Raw genomic sequence first — 9,558 nt, 5'->3', positions numbered from 1 at the left:
TCCCCGAGGTCCCTTTTTCACTCAAAAAGGGTGAATATCCGGAGATCCGCCATGAGATCCGAAGAAGAGGTTGGGAAGTTCTTACCAACCCCATTCAACAAGTCGGAATCTTGATGGTTCAAGAGTTCTATGCCAATGCATGGATCACCAAGAACCATGACCAAAGTGTGAACCCGAATCCAAAGAATTATCTTACTATGGTACGGGGGAAATACTTGGATTTTAGTCCGGAGAGTGTGAGGGTGGCGTTCAACTTGCCTATGATGCAAGGAGATGAACATCCTTACACTAGAAGGGTCAACTTTGATCAAAGGTTGGACCAAGTCCTCACAGTCATATGTGAAGAGGGCGCACAATGGAAGCAGGATTCAAGAGGAAAGCCGGTCCAATTGAGAAGGCATGACCTCAAGCCCGTGGCTAGAGGATGGTTAGAGTTCATACAACGCTCAATCATCCCCACTAGCAACCGGTCCGAAGTTACCATAGACCGGGCTATCATGATCCATAGCATCATGATTGGAGAAGAAATAGAGGTTCATGAGGTTATAGCCCAAGAACTCTATAAGGTGGCGGACAAGACCTCCACCTTGGCAAGGTTAGCCTTTCCTCATCTCATTTGTCACCTCTGTTATTCAGTTGGGGTTAACATAGAAGGAGACACCCCCATTGAGGAGGACAAACCCATCACCAAGAAAAGGATGGAGTACACAAGAGATCCCACTCATCATGAGATCCCTGAAATTCCTCAAGGGATGAATTTTCCTCCACAAAACTATTGGGAGCAACTAAACACCTCCCTAGGAGAATTGAGTTCCAACATGGGACAACTAAGGGTGGAGCACCAAGAACACTCCATCATCCTTCATGAGATTAGAGAAGATCAAAGAATCATGAGGGAGGAGCAACAAAGACAAGGAAGAGATATTGAGGAGCTCAAGCACTCCATAGGATCTTCAAGAGCAAGAAAGAGCCGCCATCACTAAGGTGGACCCGTTCTTTGATTTCCTTGTTATTTGTTCTTCTGTTTTTCGAATTTTATGCTTATGTTTATCCATGTTTGTGTCTTGTGATCATTAGTGTCTTAGTGTCTATGCCTTAAAGTTATGAATGTCCTATGAATCCATCACCTTTCTTCAATAAAAATGTGCTTAATTGAAAAAGAAAAAGAATTGCATGAATTTTGAATTTTATAATAGTTTAATTATTTTGATGTGGTGGTAATATTTTTGTTCTCTGAATGTATGTGTAAACAGTGCATATGTATCTTGAATTTGTGGTTCATGAATGTTGGCTCTTGAAAGAATGATGAAAAAGGAGACATGTTACTGAGGATCTGAAAAATCATAAAAATGATTCTTGAAGCAAGAAAAAGCTATTCAAAAAAAAAAACCGAAAAAAAAAGAGAGAAAAAGAAAACGAAAAAAATTAGAGAAATAAGAGTTGTGATCCAAGGCAAATAAGAGTGTGCTTAAGAACCCTGGACACCTCTAATTGGGGACTTTAGCAAAGCTGAGTCACAATCTGAAAAGGTTCACCCAATTATGTGTCTGTGGCATGTATGTATCCGGTAGTAATACTGGAAGACAGAGTGCTTTGGGCCACAGCCAAGACTCAATAAATAGCTATGTTCAAGAATCATCATACCTTACTAAGAGAATCATTAACACTATCTGGACTCTGCGTTCCTAAAGAAGCCAACCATTCTGAATTTCAAGGGATAGATTGAGATGCCAAAACTGTTCAAGAGGCAAAAAGTTAAAAACCCCGCTCATCTAATTAGTACTGATCTTCACAGATGTTTTTGGAATTCATTGCATATTCTCTTCTTTTTATCTTATTTGATTTTCAGTTGCTTGAGGACAAGCAACAATTTAAGTTTGGTGTTGTGATGAGCGGATAATTTGTATACGTTTTGGCATTGTTTTTAGTATGTTTTTAGTATGATATAGTTAGTTTTTAGTATATTTTTATTAGTTTTTAGTTAAAATTCACTTTTCTGGACTTTACTATGAGTTTGTGTGTTTTTCTGTGATTTCAGGTATTTTCTGGCTGAAATTGAGGGAGCTGAGCAAAAATCTGATTCAGAGACCAAAAAGGACTGCAGATGCTGTTGGATTCTGACCTCCCTGCACTCGAAGTGGATTTTCTGGAGCTACAGAAGCCCAATTGGCGCTCTCTCAACGGCGTTGGAAAGTAGACATCCTGGTCTTTCCAGCAATATATGATAATCCATACTTTGCCCAAGATTTGATGGCCCAAACCGGCGTTCAAAGTCACCTCAAGAAATCCCAGCGTTAAACACTGGAACTGGCACCCAAATGGGAGTTAAACGCCCAAACTGGCACCAACGCTGGCGTTTAACTCCAAGAAGAGTCTCTACACGAAATTTGCTTCATTGCTCAGCCCAAGCACACACCAAGTGGGCCCGGAAGAGGATTTTTATGTCATTTACTCATTTCTGTACACCTTAGGCTACTAGTTTCTTATAAGTAGGACCTTTTGCTATTGTATTAGAAATCTTTGAATCTTTGAATCTTTGGATCTTTGGATCTTTGGGTCTTTGGATCTTTATATCTTTTGATCACTTGTGTTCTTAGATCATTGGGAGGCTGGCCATTCGGCCATGCCTAGACCTTATGCTTATGTATTTTCAACGGTGGAGTTTCTACACACCATAGATTAAGGTGTGGAGCTCTGCTGTACCTCGAGTATTAATGCAATTACTATTGTTCTTCAATTCAATTCCGCTTGTTCTTATTCCAAGATATCACTTGTTCTTCAACTTGATGGAGGTGATGATTGACGCCCATCACCATTCTCACCCATGAACAAAGTGACTGACAACCACTCTTGTTCTACAAGCATTTGAGGCTTGGTGAATATCTCTTGGATTCCTGATTGCACGATGCATGGTTGATCGCCTGACAACCGAGTGCTCGCCTGACAAACGAGCCAGCCATTCCGTGAGGTCAGAGTCTTCGTGGTATAGGCAAGAACTGATGGCAGCATTCAAGAGAATCCGGAAGGTCTAACCTTGTCTGTGGTATTCTGAGTAGGATTCAATGACTGAATGACTGTGACGTGCTTCAAACCTGTAACCTGCTGGGCGTTAGTGACAGACGCAAAAGAATCACTGGATTCTATTCCGGTAGGGGAGGGAACCACACCGGTGATTGGCAGCACTGTGACAGAGTGTGTGCATTAGCTTTCACTGCGAGGATGGGAGGTAGCTGCTGACAACAGTGAAACCCTACACGAGCTTGCCATGGAAAGGAGTAGGAAGGATTGGATGAAGGCAGTAGGAAAGCAGAGAGACGGAAGGGAAGGCATCTTCATGCGCTTATCTGAAGTTCCTACCAATGAATTACATAAGTATCTCTATCTTTACCTTTGTGTTATTTTCGTTCATCACCATTACCATTTGAGTTTGCCTGACTAAGATTTACAAGATGACCATAGCTTGCTTCAATACTAACAATCTCCGTGGGATCGACCCTTACTCACGTAAGGTTTATTACTTGGACGACCCAGTGCACTTGCTGGTTAGTTGTGCGAAGTTGTGTAATGCCATGGTATTGAGCGCACCAAGTTTTTGGAGCCATTACCGGGGATTATGAGAGTTGTGAAAAAGTATAGTTCACAATTTCGCGCACCACTTAGATTAGGTATTTTTTCTTCAGAGTTCTTAGGAATGAATTCTAGTGTTTCAAGGTGATGTTCTTATCATCACCAAAGCTGATTGATCTTCATCAATTTAGCTCTTGAATGCAATGTTCTGCTGAAGCTTGGCTGACCATGTCTAATTCCTTTAGACTGAAGCTTTAGACTAACATTGCATGATTCCTGGAATTCTCATTAAGAATTTTGATACCTTTTTCCACTAAATTTTCGAAAATCACAAAAAAAAAATTACAAAATCATAAAACCCAAAAATTTCTTGTTTGAGTCTAATGTGTCATTTTAAGTTTGGTGTCAATTACATGCATTCATTCATGTGTCTTAAGGATCTTCAAATAATTCTTGATGATTTCTTACTCTAATCTTTGAATTCTCTTGACTTGAGTGTTTATGTGTCTCATATGCATTCTCATTAGTGTCAGTAATATACAAACTGCTAAGTTTGGTGTTTTACATGCATTGCTATTTGATTTTAGTTGTATTTTGATTTTTCCTTATTATTAAAAATCCAAAAATATTTTTATTTGTGTCTTCTCAAGTCAATAATACAGAGAATTGAAGATTCAGAACATACAGCAGAGGAATTGCACAGAAAAAGCTGGGCGTTCAAAACGCCCAGTGAAGAAGGACAGACTGGCGTTTAAACGCCAGCCAGGGTACCTGGTTGGGCGTTTAACGCCCAAAAAGGTATAGTTTTGGGCGTTAAACGCCAGAATGTGCACCATTTTGGGCGTTTAACGCCAGGATGGCACAAGGGGGAAGATTTTGTTTTTCAATGCAATTTTTTTTCAGGTTTTCAAACTTTTTCAAAATCAAATCTTTTTCAAATCATATCTTTTCAATCAAATCTCTTTCAAATTCAATTTCTTTCTATTTTCAAAGATACTTACTATCAATTAATGATTTGATTCAACATTTCAAGTATGTTGCCTTTTCTGTTGAGAAAGGTTTAATGTTTGAATCATATCTTTTCTTGTTAGGCAAGTTATTAATTTTCAAAATCAAATCTTTTTAAAATGTTTTTCAAATCATATTTTCTCAATCACATCCTTTTTTTTAAAACCAATCATATCTTCTTAACCACATCTTTTTCAAAATAGTTTTCAATCAAATCTTTTTGATTTCTAATTTCAAAATCTTTTTCAAAAAATTCACTTGATTTCTTTTCCACTTTCATTTTCGAAAATTAAGTAATGTTTTTCAAAAATGTTTTCAAAATTTTTCACTTAATTTTCGAAAATCACTTCCCTTCTTCTCACATCCTTCTATTTATGGACTAACACTATCCCTTAATGCAAAATTCGAACTCCATCTACTTTGATAAGTTCGAATTTTCTACTCCTGTCTTCTACTTTTCTTTTCCTCTGACACCTAAAGGAATCTCTATACTGAGACATAGAGGATTCCACATTTTCTTGTTCCCTTCTCTTTCTTATGAGCAGGAACAAAGACAAAAACATTCTTGTTGCGGCTGATCCTGAACATGAAAGGACCTTGAAGAGAAAGCTAAGAGAAGCCAAAGCACAATTCTCTTTAGAGGACCTGACCGAATTCTTCAAAGAAGAAGAACTCATGGCAGCCGAAAACAACAACAATGCCAACAATGCAAGGAAGGTGCTGGGTGACTTTACTGCACCTACGCCCGACTTCTATGGGAGAAGCATCTCTATCCCTGCCATTGGAGCAAACAACTTTGAGCTTAAGCCTCAATTAGTTTCTCTAATGCAACAGAATTGCAAGTTCCATGGACTTCCATTGGAAGATCCTCATCAGTTTTTAGTTGAATTCTTGCAAATCTGTGACACTGTCAAGACTAATGGGGTTGACCCTGAGGTCTACAAACTTATGCTATTCCCTTTTGCTGTAAGAGACAGAGCTAGAATATGGTTGGACTCTCAACCTAAAGAAAGCCTGGACTCTTGGGAAAAGCTAGTCAATGCCTTCTTGGCAAAGTTCTTTCCACCTCAAAAATTGAGTAAGCTTAGAGTGGAAGTCCAAACCTTCAGACAGAAGGAAGGGGAATCCCTCTATGAAGCTTGGGAAAGATACAAACAATTAATCAGAAAGTGTCCTTCTAATATGCTTTCTGAATGGAGCAACATAGGTATTTTCTATGATGGTCTCTCTGAACTGTCCAAGATGTCTTTGGATAGCTCTTCTGGAGGATCTCTTCATCTGAAGAAGACGCCTACTGAAGCTCAAGAACTGATTGAAATGGTTGCAAATAACCAATTCATGTACACTTCTGAAAGAAATCCTGTGAACAATGGGACTAGTCAGAAGAAATGAGTTCTTGAGATTGACACTCTGAATGCCATTTTGGCTCAGAATAAAATATTGACTCAACAAGTCAATATGATTTCTCAAAGTCTGTCTGGAATGCAAAATGCACCAAGCAGTACTAAGGAAGCTTCATCTAAGGAAGAAGCTTATGATCCTGAGAACCCTTCAATGGAAGAGGTGAATTACATGGGAGAACCCTATGGAAACACCTATAACCCTTCATGGAGGAATCATCCAATTCTTTCATGGAAAGATCAACAGAGACCTCAACAAGGTTTCAATAACAATAATGGTGGAAGAAACAGGTTTAGCAATAGCAAGCCTTTTCCATCATCTTCTCAGCAACAGACAGAGAGTTCTAAGCAGAATAACTCTGACTTAGCAACCATGGTCTCTGATCTGATCAAAACCACTCAAAGTTTCATGACTGAAACAAGGTCCTCCATCAGAAATTTGGAAGGACAAGTGGGTCAGCTGAGCAAGAAAATTACTGAACTCCCTCCTAGTACTCTTCCAAGCAATACAGAAGAAAATCCAAAAGGAGAGTGCAAGGCCATCAACATGGCCGAATTTTGGGAGGAAGAAGAGGCAGTGAACGCCACTGAGGAAGGCCTCACTGGGCGTCCACTGGCCTCCAATGAGCTCCCCAATGAGGAACCATGGGAATCTGAGGCTCAAACTGAGACCATAGAGATTCCATTGGACTTACTTCTGCCATTCATGAGCTCTGATGAGTATTCTTCCTCTGAAGAGGATGAGTATGTCACTGAGGAGCAAGTTGCTAAATACCTTGGAGCAATCATGAAGCTGAATGACAAGTTATTTGGAAATGAGACTTGGGAGGATGAACCCCCTTTGCTCACCAAAGAACTGGATGACTTGTCTAGGCAGAAACTGCCTCAAAAGAGACAAGATCCTGGGAAGTTTTCAATACCTTGTACCATAGGCACCATGACCTTCAAGAAGGCCTTGTGTGACTTAGGGTCAAGTGTAAACCTCATGCCTCTCTCTGTAATGGAGAAGTTAGGAATCTCTGAGGTGCAAGCTGCAAAAATCTCACTAGAGATGGTAGACAATTCAAGAAAACAAGCCCATGGACTTGTAGAGGATGTTCTGGTTAAAGTTGAAGATCATTACATCCCTACTGATTTCATAGTCCTAGAGACTGGGAAGTGCATGGATGAATTCATCATCCTTGGCAAACCATTCCTAGCCACAGCAAGGGCTGTGATTGATGTTGATAGAGGAGAGTTGATCATTCAAGTGAATGAAGAATCCTTGGTGTTTAAGGCTCAAGGATATCCCTCTGTCATCATGGAGAAGAAGCATGAAGAGCTTCTCTCAAAATAGAGCCTAACAGAGCCCCCACAGTCAAACTCTAAGTTTGGTGTTGGGAGGCCACAACCAAACTCTAAGTTTGGTGTTAAACCCCCACATTCAAACTCTAAGTTTGGTGTTGGGAGGTTCCAACATAGCTCTGGGCATTTCTGAGGCTCCATGAGAGTCCTCTGTCAAGCTAATGACATTAAAGAAGCGCTTGTTGGGAGGCAACCCAATGTTATATTTTATCTATTTTATTTTGTTATTTTCTCTTTTTTGTAGGTTGATGATCATGAGAAATCACAAAATCAATGAAAAAAGCAAAAACAGAACGAAAAACAGGAAGAAAAACAGCACACCCTGGAGGACGCACCTACTGGCGTTTAAACGCCAGTGAGGCTAGCTGTTGGGCGTTTAACGCCCAGTCTGGCACCATTCTGGGCGTTTAACGCCAGAAAGGGGCACCAGACTGGCGTTAAACGCCAGAAATGGGCAAGAGGCTGGCGTTAAACGCCAGAAATGGGCACCAGCCCGGCGTTTAACGCCAGAAATGGCTAAAAACGTGATTTTATTTGCCATTTGGTGCAGGGATGACTTTTCCTTGACACCTCAGGATCTGTGGACCCCACAGGATCCCCACCTACCCTACCACTCTCTCTCTTCTTCTTCACCCATTCACCAATCACCTCAACACCTCTTCCCCAAAAACCCTTCACCTATCAAATCCCATCTTTCTCTTCACCACTCACATCCATCCCTCATAAAACCCCACCTACCTCACCATTCAAATTCAAACCACTTTCCCACCCAAACCCACCCTCAAATGGCCGAACACTACCCTTCCCCCTCTCTTATATAAACCCTCCTTCACTCCTTCATTTTCACACAACATACACACCACTTCTCCCCTTCTTGGCCGAAAATTAAAGCCATTCCCTTTCCCCTCCTTTCTTCTTCTTCTACTCTCTTCTTTCTTCTTTTGCTCGAGGACGAGCAAACATTTTAAGTTTGGTGTGGTAAAAGCATTGCTTTTTGTTTTTCCATAACCATTTATGGCATCCAAGGCCGGAGAAACCTCTAGAAAGAGGAAAGGGAAGGCAAAAGCTTCCACCTCCGAGTCATGGGAGATAGAAAGATTCATCTCAAGGGTGCATCAAGACCACTTCTATGAAGTTGTGGCCTTGAAGAAGGTGATCCCCGAGGTCCCTTTTTCACTCAAAAAGGGTGAATATCCGGAGATCCGACATGAGATCCGAAGAAGAGAATGGGAAGTTCTTACCAACCCCATTCAACAAGTCAGAATCTTGATGGTTCAAGAGTTCTATGCCAATGCATGGATCACCAAGAACCATGACCAAAGTGTGAACCCGAATCCAAAGAATTATCTTACTATGGTTCGGGGGAAATACTTGGATTTTAGTCCGGAAAGTGTGAGGGTGGCGTTCAACTTGCCCATGATGCAAGGAGATGAACATCCTTACACTAGAAGGGTCAACTTTGATCAAAGGTTGGACCAAGTCCTCACAGTCATATGTGAAGAGGGCGCCCAATGGAAGAGAGATTCAAGAGGGAAACCGGTTCAATTGAGAAGGCATGACCTCAAGCCTGTGGCTAGAGGATGGTTGGAGTTCATCCAACGCTCAATTATTCCCACTAGCAACCGGTCCGAAGTTACCATAGACCGGGCTATCATGATCCATAGCATCATGATTGGAGAAGAAATAGAAGTTCATGAGGTTATAGCCCAAGAACTCTATAAGGTAGCGGACAAGTCCTCTACCTTAGCAAGGTTAGCCTTCCCTCATCTCATTTGTCACCTCTGTTATTCAGTTGGAGTTGACATAGAGGGAGACATCCCCATTGATGAGGACAAGCCCATCACTAAGAAGAGGATGGAGCACACAAGAGACTCCACTCATCATGAGATCCCTGAGATACCTCAAGGGATGCACTTTCCTCCACAAAACTATTGGGAGCAACTAAACACCTCCTTAGGAGAATTAAGTTCCAACATGGGACAACTAAGGGTGGAGCATCAAGAACACTCCATCATCCTCCATGAAATTAGAGAAGATCAAAGAATCATGAGGGAGGAGCAACAAAGACAAGGAAGAGACATTGAGGAGCTCAAGCACTCCATAGGATCTTCAAGAGGAAGAAAGAGCCGCCATCACTAAGGTGGACCCGTTCCTTGATTTCCTTGTTCTTTATTCTTCTGTTTTTCGAATTTTAGTGCTTATGTTTATCTATGTTTGTGTCTTGTGATCATTAGTGTCT

The 9,558-nt window shown here is 41.0% G+C and overlaps 1 non-coding gene across 1 annotated transcript; it reads right to left on the bottom strand.

The window, feature by feature from the left end:
- Window positions 1-5,655: 5,655 nt before the first annotated feature.
- LOC112719185 (small nucleolar RNA R71) lies at window positions 5,656-5,763 on the bottom strand. Its single transcript, XR_003161496.1, has one exon. It is a non-coding gene; the product is annotated as a small nucleolar RNA R71 (small nucleolar RNA).
- Window positions 5,764-9,558: the final 3,795 nt, after the last annotated feature.

Source organism: Arachis hypogaea, chromosome 10 (assembly GCF_003086295.3).
Source record: "Arachis hypogaea cultivar Tifrunner chromosome 10, arahy.Tifrunner.gnm2.J5K5, whole genome shotgun sequence".
In the NCBI taxonomy this organism is placed as follows: domain Eukaryota; kingdom Viridiplantae; phylum Streptophyta; class Magnoliopsida; order Fabales; family Fabaceae; genus Arachis; species Arachis hypogaea.
This window is presented reverse-complemented; position numbering and strand designations above follow the sequence as displayed.